Consider the following 12,785-nt stretch of genomic DNA (forward strand, 5'->3'; position numbering starts at 1 on the left):
ACTTCAGCTGTGTGGTCTAAATCACACTCGTTTTTCTAATTCCTTCTTCTTCATTTATTTCCTTAAACCTTAAAATAAAACTTTTTAATTTTTTATATCAAAAGTATTATTATATTTATTTCAATTAGAATTTGATTTACGATTATTATAATTAAATAAATGATTTAAATTATATGTTAATAAGTCTGCTATTTGTTTTTATATTTTAAAAACGAGTATTTTGCATCTTTTGTTAATATAAATTTCTAATGGACTTTATTTACATCAAAAACTGCTGGTACATACATAATACATTAAAAAAATATAAATAAGTCTGCTATTTGTTTTTTACATTTTAAAGATATATAGTGGATTTTATTTACATCAAACAGCTGCTGGTACATCTTAACACATATAAATTACGCGTCATGTTGTTTGACCGCGATGGACTACTAAACTACTGAACTGATTTTAATCAAATTTGCACACTGTGTGCAGTTCGATCCATCTTGAAAGATGTGCTATATTTTATTTTAATATATATAATCATTATATTTAAAAAAATTAAAGCGGTACGAAGTTCGCCAAATAAACAAAAATAAACAAGTCTATCATTGCGATATTAAGACACAAATACAAAATATACAATTAACAGAATTCCACTATATACATTTAACAGAACAACCCTTTTTGACAGAATTTAATTTCAAATTATGTTTAATTTCATTTAAATTAAATAAATGTAAAACAGAATTAAAAAAAAGTAATAAATAAGTACCTAATGTGTAAAAATTATTATTGGTCAAATTCATATTTCATCTATGCAAATAAATAAAATTGGAGTGTCTGTTTGTAATATTAATAAACCGCTTTTTACTAAATCAACTATAGAAATCTAAAGGTTTAGATTTCCGTTCCAGCGCCATCAAAACGTTGCCGTTTCATCAAAACGTCGTCATTTCATCCGTAAAACTGTTGCCCTCATGCGCCTAAAGAAGTTTCACTTCAAAAATAAATTATTTCATTTAGTGCAGTCATTCGGGAGTTATGCGCGTTAGCGCGTACACACATTTCGTAGATTCATTATCTATACAAATTAATAAAATTGGAGTGTCTGTTGCTAATATTAAAATAACCGATTTTTACTACATGCATATGGATGTATACACGGTATATATACTAAAATAACATTTTTTACAATTTTGCGTATGTCTGTCTATCTGTTTATTCCGGCTAATCTCTGAAACGGCTGTATCGATTTTGATGTGAAATTCGCTTCAGCCTGTAATATCCAACTACTGGGCATAGGCCTCTTTCCCCATGTAGCAGAAGGATCAGAGCTTAATCCACCACGCTGCTCCAATGCGGGTTGACGGATAATTGACAATCACTGGAAGATAACTGATGTAGTAAGGAGTAACTTAGGCTACTTCCCGAGTAGAAATTTTTTCGTCTTCCTTAGAAGGACCGGTCCAGGCATGCCTGATCAGGACTAGATAAGGCATTTAACGCAGATGATTGGTCAGGAAAAAAGCGAACTGATATTATAAATATGTTACTTAACATAATTAACTACTATGATATTTATTTCCGTTACTTTTTTCCAATGTATTATTTATGTTTTTACTTTAAATATCAATTATTTTTATGTTATTAATTAAATTTTATTTATTAACTTCTAATAATTAACTACTAATTAACTATTTCCTATTACTTACGACTGCTCCACTGTGTAGAAATGAACTCGCTGCTAGACTGTCCTGATAACTGTATATATACTAAGTGCGCTTAAAAACATTAATAGCGCGATTCAGGCTCAGTTCTCGTAATTTCTTTCAGGCTATTCTGATCTGGACCGGACCGGGTCCTGATCCAGTATGCCTTACCATACTTGATTATATTTTACATCAGGCTATCCTGATCTGGACCGAACCGGGTCCTGATCCAGTATGCCTTACCATACTTGATTATATTTTACCTCAGGCTATCCTTGTCTGGACCAGGCCTGGTCCTGATAGAGCTTGCCGGATCTGGCATGCCTCATTCTATCCTGATCCGGTCCAGATACATGATCTGGTTAAGCCTGACCTTTTTCCTAGTCGGCTTTTATTGAAGAAATTTATTTATTTTATAACTGCGAACTGAACAATAATTTTTTTTGTTAAATTCCACGCGGACGAGCACAGATAGTTTGTAATATAACTGAAGTATGATTAATACATTGCATTGACAATTAAATGAATTTAAAAATTAGAATAAACACTAAAAAAATACAATTCACATAATTCATTTATTTTATAAATTTTCAAAATTTATTCATTTTCAAAGATTTATTGATTTATATAGGTAAATAATAATTTATATATTTATTTATAAAATTCAAAACTGAATTTTTTTTAAACAAATTCAAAAATAAAATGTATCAAAATTTAGTTAATATTTAATATTATACATTCGTGCAAGAACCTTTCTTATTTGAAATTGAAGGCCTCCTCCAGACTTTATAGTTGTCATATTCCTGGATTGACATCCTGGTTAATAAAGTTCTCACGTTATATGTTGAAATAGATCATTTTAGGTAAGTTTTTCTGGAGGGTCTCGTGAACAAGACAATCGTAGATAATATCGTAATATCGAGCTCCGCAAAACGAAAATAATAAATATGTTAAATATCCCGTTTTTGAATCATTTTAGTAATAAAAATAACCATGTTAATATAAAATTAATTGAACTTGTAACTCCTTACGCTTATTCAGAATATCTTATGGATAGATATGGATTATTATTTTTTTTTTTTTTTTTTACGGTTATATTGACATATTTTTATTTTTATTTATACAAAATATTATACATATTTACAATTCACAACTTAAGAACTAAATATTTACAGATAGTTTTGGTATAAATCATGTCCGCGTGGAATTGTGCCAAGAATGCTGGCAGCATTTCCCCGTTGAATCGCTATGCCGATTCTCTGGGCAAAAAATGCACCAGCCCTCTTGTCACCAGTGGTGGCAATAAGGCGAGGTGTTATCTCATTTAAAAATTTTTTAGCGCTGCTACTCCAAGGTCCAAGTGTTTCGACTGCAAACGGCACAAAGATGTAATTTGGAATTAGTGACGAATATTTGTGCCGTTTAGTCGTTTCAGCTTTTTCCGCTGCGGCTCCCAATGGATTATTTGAAGTAGTATGGCGTATTTTTCAGAAGTTCCTTATTTCTCAAGATATTTATTTTTAAATTCATTGTAGTGAAAGTCATTTTTATGGGTCTAAACGCGTCTTTCATTTTTCGCAGCCTTTTGACATCTTCTATAATACAATTATTGTACTGGAGGTTAAAGTATGCATTTATCAATTCTAAAACAGTCTTTTCTAGGTCATGGTACGATTTTTCCCGTTCCTCTACAACACCAAACATAATCAGATTTTTGCGTCTCATACATCTGTCGAAATTGTTTATTGCTGTATTTTGTTGTTGAAGTTTAGTTTCAAAAATATTCTGTTTTGTCTCTAAATATGTAAATTTTTTATTTAAATTATTTATAATGGTTGTTGTTATATTCTCTTTCATTGCCAACATCTCAGATTTTGTTTCCTTATTGTCTTGCTGCATATTGTTTAACATAATTTTTATTCCATGTTTTTATGGTTTACTAGCTGATGCCCGCGACTTCGTCCGCGTGGTATTTATTATTCCCTCAATTAAAATTTTATAGATCGCAATATACCTCCCGACTAAAAAAAAAGTCAGACTCAACCAGATCTTGTATCTGGACCGGATCAGGATAGAAGAGGCGTGCCAGATCCGGCAAACCCCATCAGGACCAGGTCGGGTCCAGATAGCCTGATGTAAAATATAATCAAGTATGGTAAGGCGTAACTGCATCAGGATCAGGTCTGGTTCAGATCAGGATAGCCTAATGTAAAATGTAATCAAGAATAGTAAGACATACTGGATCAGGTCCAGGTCTAACCCTGTGGTCTTATTCAGATAAGGATTCAAAAAACTGGCAGAATTTGCCAGATTTCAAAGAATTCTTTAATTTTCTTTTAAATACATAGTGTTTTAAATATATTTTAAATATATTGGTGTTTATATACAGAATACTTAAGTATAAAGCTATTTGTTCTTTTACTATTTCTAATGTATTTATTATTATATGCAGTCTAAACTGATTGAAAAATAGCTCACGTAATTAATAGATATTCTACATAAAATTACTTTGATTATAAATATTAAATCCTAATTGGTGTTATGCTAAATATACGTATAATAAAATTTACAATCTGTTCTTATAATAAGAGTAATATATTTAAAAAAAAATGTCAAAAATAAAACATCGAAATTACGCGAACTGAGCCTGAACCGCGCTATCGATTGCACTTAGTATATATACAGTTATCAGGACAGTCTAGCGGGGAGTCCGTTTCTTTACAGTGGAGCGTTTGTAAGTAGTAGGAAGTAGTTAATTAATAGAAGTTACTAAATAAAATTAAATAAATAATAATAATTAATTAATAATATAAAAATAATGATATTAAAAGTAAAAACAAAAATAAATAATACATTGGAAAAACATGGTGCGGTGCGGTGCTGCTACTGCTGCTGCTTTTTGCTTTTCTGGTTTTTTTGGCGTTTCTTGTTTTGACAGTCCTCTTGATGTTAACTTTATACTACCTAAAGAATTCTGAAGTGACTGAAATAGATTGAAGTCTAAGGGTGCAAGATCGGGGCTATGTGGTGGATGCATTAAGATTTCTCTAAAATCGTATGTTGTCGGGCGTTGAAGTGATAAAATACCAGGTCTGTTCTGTTGGTCAATTTTAGCCGCTTATTTTCAATTCTTGCTAAAGTTTCAAAAGCTGTTGACAGTTTGAATCAAAAAATGAATGATGTCCTTCTTATAATACCATACACTCAACATCACCTTAAAGCGTGTTACTCGGGTTTCGCGATAGTATGTCCAGCTTAACCGAACTTTGACTACTATCACTTTTGTACATTCTTATCGTAGATGATCCAATTTTTGTCACCACTGATCTTCAAAACTTGTTCGATACGCATCGCATTACGTTTCAAGAGATACACGCAAATGAGTACACGGTCCATTAGGGTGCTTTGAGTGAGTTCATGTGGCATCCATATATCGAGTTTGTTTTGTACAGTTAGGCTTTTTTCAGGTCAATTCTCAAATCTTCAGATATATTGTAACTACTTAAATGTCGATCTAGCTCCACTTTTTCAAAAATGTCGTCACGTTTATCCGTCGTCGAAATGAATCTTTGACATCAAAATTTCCTGACTGAAAACGCTTAAATTGTTTTCATAAATTAATATAATTATAATATTAAAATAATTAAACGAAAGAAGTAAGGATCGTAGCAAGTGGAAAGAAGTGTTCTCTGCCTACCCCTACGGGAAAGAGGCGTGATTATATGTATGTATGTAAAACGCTTAAACTAATTTTATGCTTCTCTTACCGAAGCTGTATTAGGTCTATATACATCACAATTTTTTTTCGCGGCTTGAGTCGCATTTTTCCCTTTTTTAAAGTAAAACTTTAAAATGTACCGAATTTTTTCGTTGGATTAACCCATTTCGGTGGACGGAAAAACAGCGAGAAACTGTTTTTTTACTTTCTAATTTCATTTTTAATATGTCACCTTTTCATGGTTTAGAACCAGCCAGTTACAAACAATACCCGACCTATTATTATTAGTATCCAACACCGTGGCGTCAGCACTTTATCGTGGTACTTACATCGTTCTATGTAGATAAACAAGGTATCACAACATGATGACATTTGTTAGACCTTCAACATATATCGCAACAACATGATTACAGCGTTCAAATTATACTATTTTTAATTATATCTACTTATATGAACATGACTACATATAGTTGGCAGTAAGTACTAAAAAACTCATTCTATTTGGATAGTGGAGTAGTTAGGTACCCTGGGGCAAAAATGAACGAGGGTCTCAACTAAACTATTTAAAATCATTTGTTCCACATTTGTCTTCGTCCAAATCCGACAAACTCAAGATTTCTCGTAATACAGTCGAATCCGTAATAAAATTAAAAACTAAATACAAATTGTAACTTATTTTAATGAACAAATTAAAACTATTTTATAAAAATAAAATAAAATACCTACCTGTACTTGTTCAAAACAGCACAGTGCAGTCCTCTATAGGGAATGCAATTCAGCACCTAAAAGACAATCATGCACATCCGCAAAATTGAGACCATCAATCCCGCGGATCCGCAAGATTTGCAGGTTTTTACATCATCATTATCATCATCATCATTACAGCCTATACAGTCCACTGCTGGACATAGGCCTCCACAAGTTTACGCCAAAAATAACGTGAACTCATGTGTTTTGCCCATAGTCACCACGCTGGGCAGGCGGGTTGGTGACCGCAGTACTGGCTTTGTCGCACCGAAGACGCTGCTGCCAGTCTTCGGCCTGTGTATTTAAAAGCCAGCAGTTGGATGGTTATCCCGCCACCGGTCGGCTTTTTAAGTTCCAAGGTGGTAGCGGAACTGTGTTATCCCTTAGTCGCCTCTTACGACACCCACGGGAAGAGAGGGGGTGGCTATATTCTTTAGTACCGTAGCCACACAGTAGGTTTTTACAATATTTTAAAATTATTAGTCCACAAAATTATTTGCTAAGTCAGTAAATGAAAAAATAGAATTTCCTTAGAAGAAATAAACAGTACGATTATATTTTAATCAGAAAAAATGACAAAAATCTAAATTATGTTATTTGAAGTAAAATCTGAAAATAAAATATTAATGAGATTTGGGTACTTACCACTGAAATTGTTTTCGTAGTATACATAAAGTATTTAATCAAATTTAATGTATGTGTATTTTATCAAATGTAAAAGGTTTCATTTTTACTTTTGATCGTATTCTGCTGCACGCTAAAACAAGGAATTTGTATACTACGTACAGTATACAAATTATTTGGTAAAACATTACATAGGGAACCCCCGGAGCTTCTTGACAACTGATTCGTTATTGCCTGATAAATAATTTCTTTATATTGAAGGGTAAACAATAAAAACAACATGATTGGACTAGTAAATGAAGTCAATCGACCTGATACAATTATGGTATTTTCCCATACTAAAAGTTATGAAATAATGGTACAAATAGTATAATTATACTACGAAATCCAACACTGTTCGTGCCGTACATATTGTTATGCAAATGCAGGCTAGAAAAAATTATTTTATAAAAAGATAAAATAATAAATAGAGAAAAAATTAAATCTTGCAAATCTTGCGGATCCCGCAGGCGTAACCCCGCATTTGTAATCACGCTAATTTTATACGGGATTCCGTATTTCCGGGATTGTGGATCCGCGGGATTGCATTCACTAGTCCTGTAACAGACACACAAACAGCAGAGGTACGTTAATATGGTCCCGTCGAGCACCTTTTGGGTACAGAATCCTAATTAAATAGATATTTTAAAACCAATAACACCAATGGTGGAAAATGCCGGAGTCCAGGTTGGCCCATAGTATTCTCAAATAGTTTTTTATAATTTTTAATTTGCTAAATAATGTTTTAGCTTCTGCAGAAGTGACAGGAATTGTATGGAACGGAAATGTTGCTGTAAATACTTCTATTAGGTCACATTCTAACACTCCATATTTGCTCATTATTTCTTTAAAAAATTGGTGAATAGTCCATGTTAGGATAAATGGAAAAGTTAGGGTCTATTATATCAGAATATTTACATTGAAATTGGTCAAACTTTTGTAATAAAGTTGTTTTATCTAAATTTAGTATAATAATTGTGTTTGCTCGCAAACGAAAAGAAACCGATTTCAATTACATCTAAAAGTAATACAACGTAGGTAGATGAAAAAATAGCCAAATAAATACGCGTTATTAAAGAATGCTCAAAAAGTAGATATCAGATTGAAAAAAGTAATTTTATATATAAAAATTACTTTGTTCAATACTGTTATATCTTTCCTGTTTCGAAATCGATAATCTGACGATAATTCTTTAAAATGTTTTTTTTTTTTTTTTTCCGTCGAGCCGTCAGGCGGCGGAAAATAATAGATATCCTAATGTGTAATAGAATTCCTAATGTGTGGGTAACACAAAAATAAAATCGTACATATTCAAACAAAGATTTTCGGGGCTTGTTGGAAATTCCCCTATATTTTTTCAAATAAGGTGCCATTATTAAATTCGCTTTCATGGAATCCGATTTATGTATATTCCGTATGTGGGAGAAATTTTCTTTACTTCATTTTATAGTTTAAGTCCGAGTCCGAGCTTGGGGGCTCCGGGACACTGCCCCATCTAGCCCTTCGGTAGCTACGCCATTGTATTTGGATGACCTTCATAACCAGTGATTCCGATTTTACTATTTATCCTTAATATAAATATGCCTACTGTATAAACCATATGTATGTGTGTGACATACGGTCGAATTGAGTAACCTCCTCCTTTTTGAAGTCGGTTAAAAATGAATATATTTTGCTATTCTGACACTATCAGAACCCATGAATCCCTACTATATCTACTTACTTACCATACTCACGCGTGGGAAGTGGCGCAAATATTTTATTTGACATATACCTACACGCTTTGAATCATAACTATTTGTAACAAAAAAAATATATATTATTTCACTACTGTGATATTAACTTAACAGCTGCTTATCGCAAAGTTCAAAGTGGACAGGAACAGCTGAAGTAATCATTATGAGTAATTAGGTATGTATAATGTTTTATTTTAGAAAATTACAATAGACTCGATCGACGGTTACACTCGCTTTGTGATATAATTACTGACCCGTTTCTTTCAATAGAGCAAATAAACAAATTCTAATGTAGTTTACTACTACTACTACTACTACTACTACTACTACTACTTATATAAAGCCCGTTTTATGAAAAAAAATATGGGGGTTGAATTGTGTAAACAACTGACGTATGACAGTGACGCTAAAAGTGACAGATAATGTCTTGCTCAAAATTAAGAGCAGTCCCACTGGGGTATTATCTAAATCTTACAGAAGATTATAGCTAAATAACACTGCTCTCAAGTACTATTGTGTTCTTATGGAGAGTAAGGTAGCCAGAGCTGCGGGTCGGAGTAGGGTCGGCAGCGCGCTTTGCAATGTTCTTGGTCTTGCACGCGTCCATAGGCTACAAAATCAGCTTACTATCAGGCGGACTGTACGCCTATTTGCCACCCCAGCAGTTAAAAAAAATGACTGTCGGTACAAGACTGAAATACAATCACAACAGAATCACAACGAATACCCAGACCACGATCAACATCCGTATTAGGATTACTCTATAGACATTGAGCAAACCAGTTTTATTTATTTAATTCAATTGTTGTATTAGTATTATTGTAGTAATTCTCAAAAATCTACATCGTTGTTAATATTTTAGTGTTCGTCTCGAAGCCGGATCCCGCGCTTTTTTGTTAGATTATTTTATTATTTATGTAATATTCGAATTACTCCTGTACGAAATACAAGATTTTATAAAATAAAAATAGATAACTTTTTGTTTAGCATTTTTATAAAAAGTCATATAATTATATACCTATTTATTAACCAAATGTATGCATTTTTCTTTATTACATACGACTTAGCTAATGTTACATACCTACTACATTAAAATAAAAATTTAGATGTGTCTCATTTTTAATTAATGTAAATATGAGTTATATAATGAACAGAATATGCGCCACAGATTTCGATAATAAACAGTGACAAACTATTTGTGTTATATTAAATACTTTAAAGTGTAGGTACATACATATTTAGGTAGTTGGTACATAGCGACGTGTTGATGCAATACAGTAGTTCTCAATCCTTGGATGAGTTAACGTCAGATACTGCTCAGGTGTTGATTTTTGTAATAATAATAAATACTCTTTATTGTACGCCACAAAGAAACGTTATAAAATAAGTGATACATACAAAGAAAGATGCACAAAGGCGGTCGCTCAGAGCGATTTCTTCCAGACAACCTTTAACACACTTCTTATTTAGTCCTCTGCCCAAAGGTTGCCTGGAAGAGATCGCTGTATTAGAGATAAGGCCGTCTGTTGCAGCTGATGCAAATTTTATTTTTATATTTCATTTGTTATGCTGTTAAAACCTTGTATTAGTGTGCAAAAGTGTATATATCTATGAGGTATTTAGTGACAAAAAATGCGAGCACGAGATTGAGCTTTTCTTATAGAGAGAGGAAGAGAGTTCCAAAGTTCTACAGCTTTAACAGAAAAGGAGTTTGAATAAAAGGAAGTAGTATGGGAAGGAGTTTTGAGTGTTAAGGTTGAAGATGACGTCAGAAGTGTCACAGAGAAACTCAAAGCGATTTTTTAGATAAAGCGGTGTATCTGGATGGAAAAGTACACAATAAAATAAAGAAAGGATGTGAGTATTCCTGCGAAAGCGGATAGGGAGCCATTTGAGTTGATTATTTATTCGCAAAATAGATAAAAGCTATGAAGTGTAGTAGGAAGAGCTTCTAGATATTTATATTATTAGCAACATGATCAGTTGGTGCATATATTTTCAAGGAAATTGATTATGCCAGTAATAAAAACCTTCGTTGGAGAAAACTTGAAATCTATTACAACTGATAAGCAAAAATATATGTGGTAAAAATAGAGGAGTGGTTGCACTTCTATCAAATGATGTAGAAAATGATAGTGGCTCAAAACCATTATTCTTACATTGTAACATTCACCAACAATCCTCATGTGGAAAATGTTTGGATATGTCTGAAGTCCTAAAACCAGTTATATCAGTTGTTGACTTAATCAGATCTACTGGACTGAATCATTGACAACTACTTGCCATATCATAATATCGTATGCTGGTTTAGTGAAGTCCTTGAGCGGTTCTTCGAACATCGAATAGAGATCGAAAAATTTTTAATGAGAAACATTGTATATAGTGGATGGCTGTGGAAGTAAGCATTCTATGTCGATTTGGAAAATCATGTGAACAAGTAAAATTGGCATATATTCGCTCATGGGCTGTTTTTTGTTTTTGGTACTACTTATTTCTGTGAGAAACGTTTTCCAAGATAAAGTACACAAAATTTGTTTAAAGATCTAAATTAACCGATGAGCATCTATCTTAATTCTCTTTTATTAATTGATACAAGTAAAATTAATCCACAAATACTAACTATTGTAGTTAAAAAATCACAATTATATAATTCTTATTAGTGTTTCTTATTGTTCTGTGATAAGTGGGATTCATTTCAATTATTTATTAGTTATGAAACACTTTAGTTTTCTGCATCATCATTTCTGTTGTTAAGTTTTGGCTGTTGCGGGCCAGATTGATGATCTTAAGCTGTCGTAGGTCGGATTGATGGCACTGGCAGGCTGGATTAGGCCCGCGGGTCGTAGTTTGGAAACCCCTGGATTCTTACGTTAGCAGTTGCGGAACTGATTCACTGTCATGATAAATATTTGAATATGACATACTTTACAGACTTCTACGTGACATTGACGAAATTATTTGTGCTTTCTAGGGACCATTGAAAGACATACACATGTTAACATACAACAGCAAAAAATAAAATAATACCTAATTTCGCACCTTTGAAAATTGATGATTTTGAAATAAAAAGAGTTACTAGTGAAAAGTATCTGGGGCTAATTTTGGATAATCAACTGACTTGGAAATCACAATTGGAAAAAGTAAAATCAAAGTTAACATCACTTACTGGAGCACTACGCGGAATTGTTCACTTTCTACCACTAAAAGTACGCTACTTTATTTATAACTCTTTGGCAAAGCCGCACATAGACTATTTGATAGAGATCTGGGGATCAGCTGCTAAAACTAATCTTAACACTCTTCAAGTCGCTCAAAACAAACTGGTTAAATTACTATTTCATTACGATTTCCTAACACCTTCAACTAAAATATATAAAGATACGAAAATACTTAACATTGAACAATCATACAAATACTATTCTTGCATACTTATAAGAAAAAATATAAATAACTTTTACTAAAAAGAAAAATATACAAACAAAAATGTTGAGAAGTTCTAATGACCTAGTTCTACGCCCACCGAGAACAAATTACGGGAAAAGGAACATTACATATGAAAGTGTACAAATATATAATAAAATGCCCACAGTTATTAAAGAAGCTAAAAGCATCCTAAAGTTTAAAAAATTGCTAAAAAAATATTTACAAAATCTTAAAATATAATAAAAACAATTATCACAACTACAAACAAAAATTATCATCTAAAATAATAAGTGGAAGTAATAACGTAAATGAAATAAATAAATAAATAATAATAATTAAGAAATAGGTTGCAAAACAATAAAAAAAATCTACAAAATATCAAAATAAAATTCTTAGTCTGCAAAAAAAAATAGATATTAAAAAAAAAACGTCAATTTAATATTATTTATATACATATTTTGAAAGACCCTCACTTTAAATCAAAGTAATAACGTTAAAATAACTAGGAAATAGTTTACAAAATCTCAATAAAAAATAAAGTAATTAATAAATAAAAACCTTAATTAAACATTTCAAGATCTAGACAAGTTTACGGGAGCGCGAAAGGGCTTTTTAAAAAAATATTACATTAATTAAACTAAAACTATTTAATTAAAAATTATTCAAAATTACAGTGGACACGTCCGAACAGAATTACATGCTCTGGATTAATCCCCGATTTAATTCTAATAAAACTTTCTCAAGACATATGATCCCAAAGCATGAGACAACGTGAGAAATCATTTGTTATTCCTATTCCGCTTA

Source organism: Melitaea cinxia, chromosome 7, assembly GCF_905220565.1.
Source record: "Melitaea cinxia chromosome 7, ilMelCinx1.1, whole genome shotgun sequence".
Taxonomy (NCBI): Eukaryota; Metazoa; Arthropoda; class Insecta; order Lepidoptera; family Nymphalidae; genus Melitaea; species Melitaea cinxia.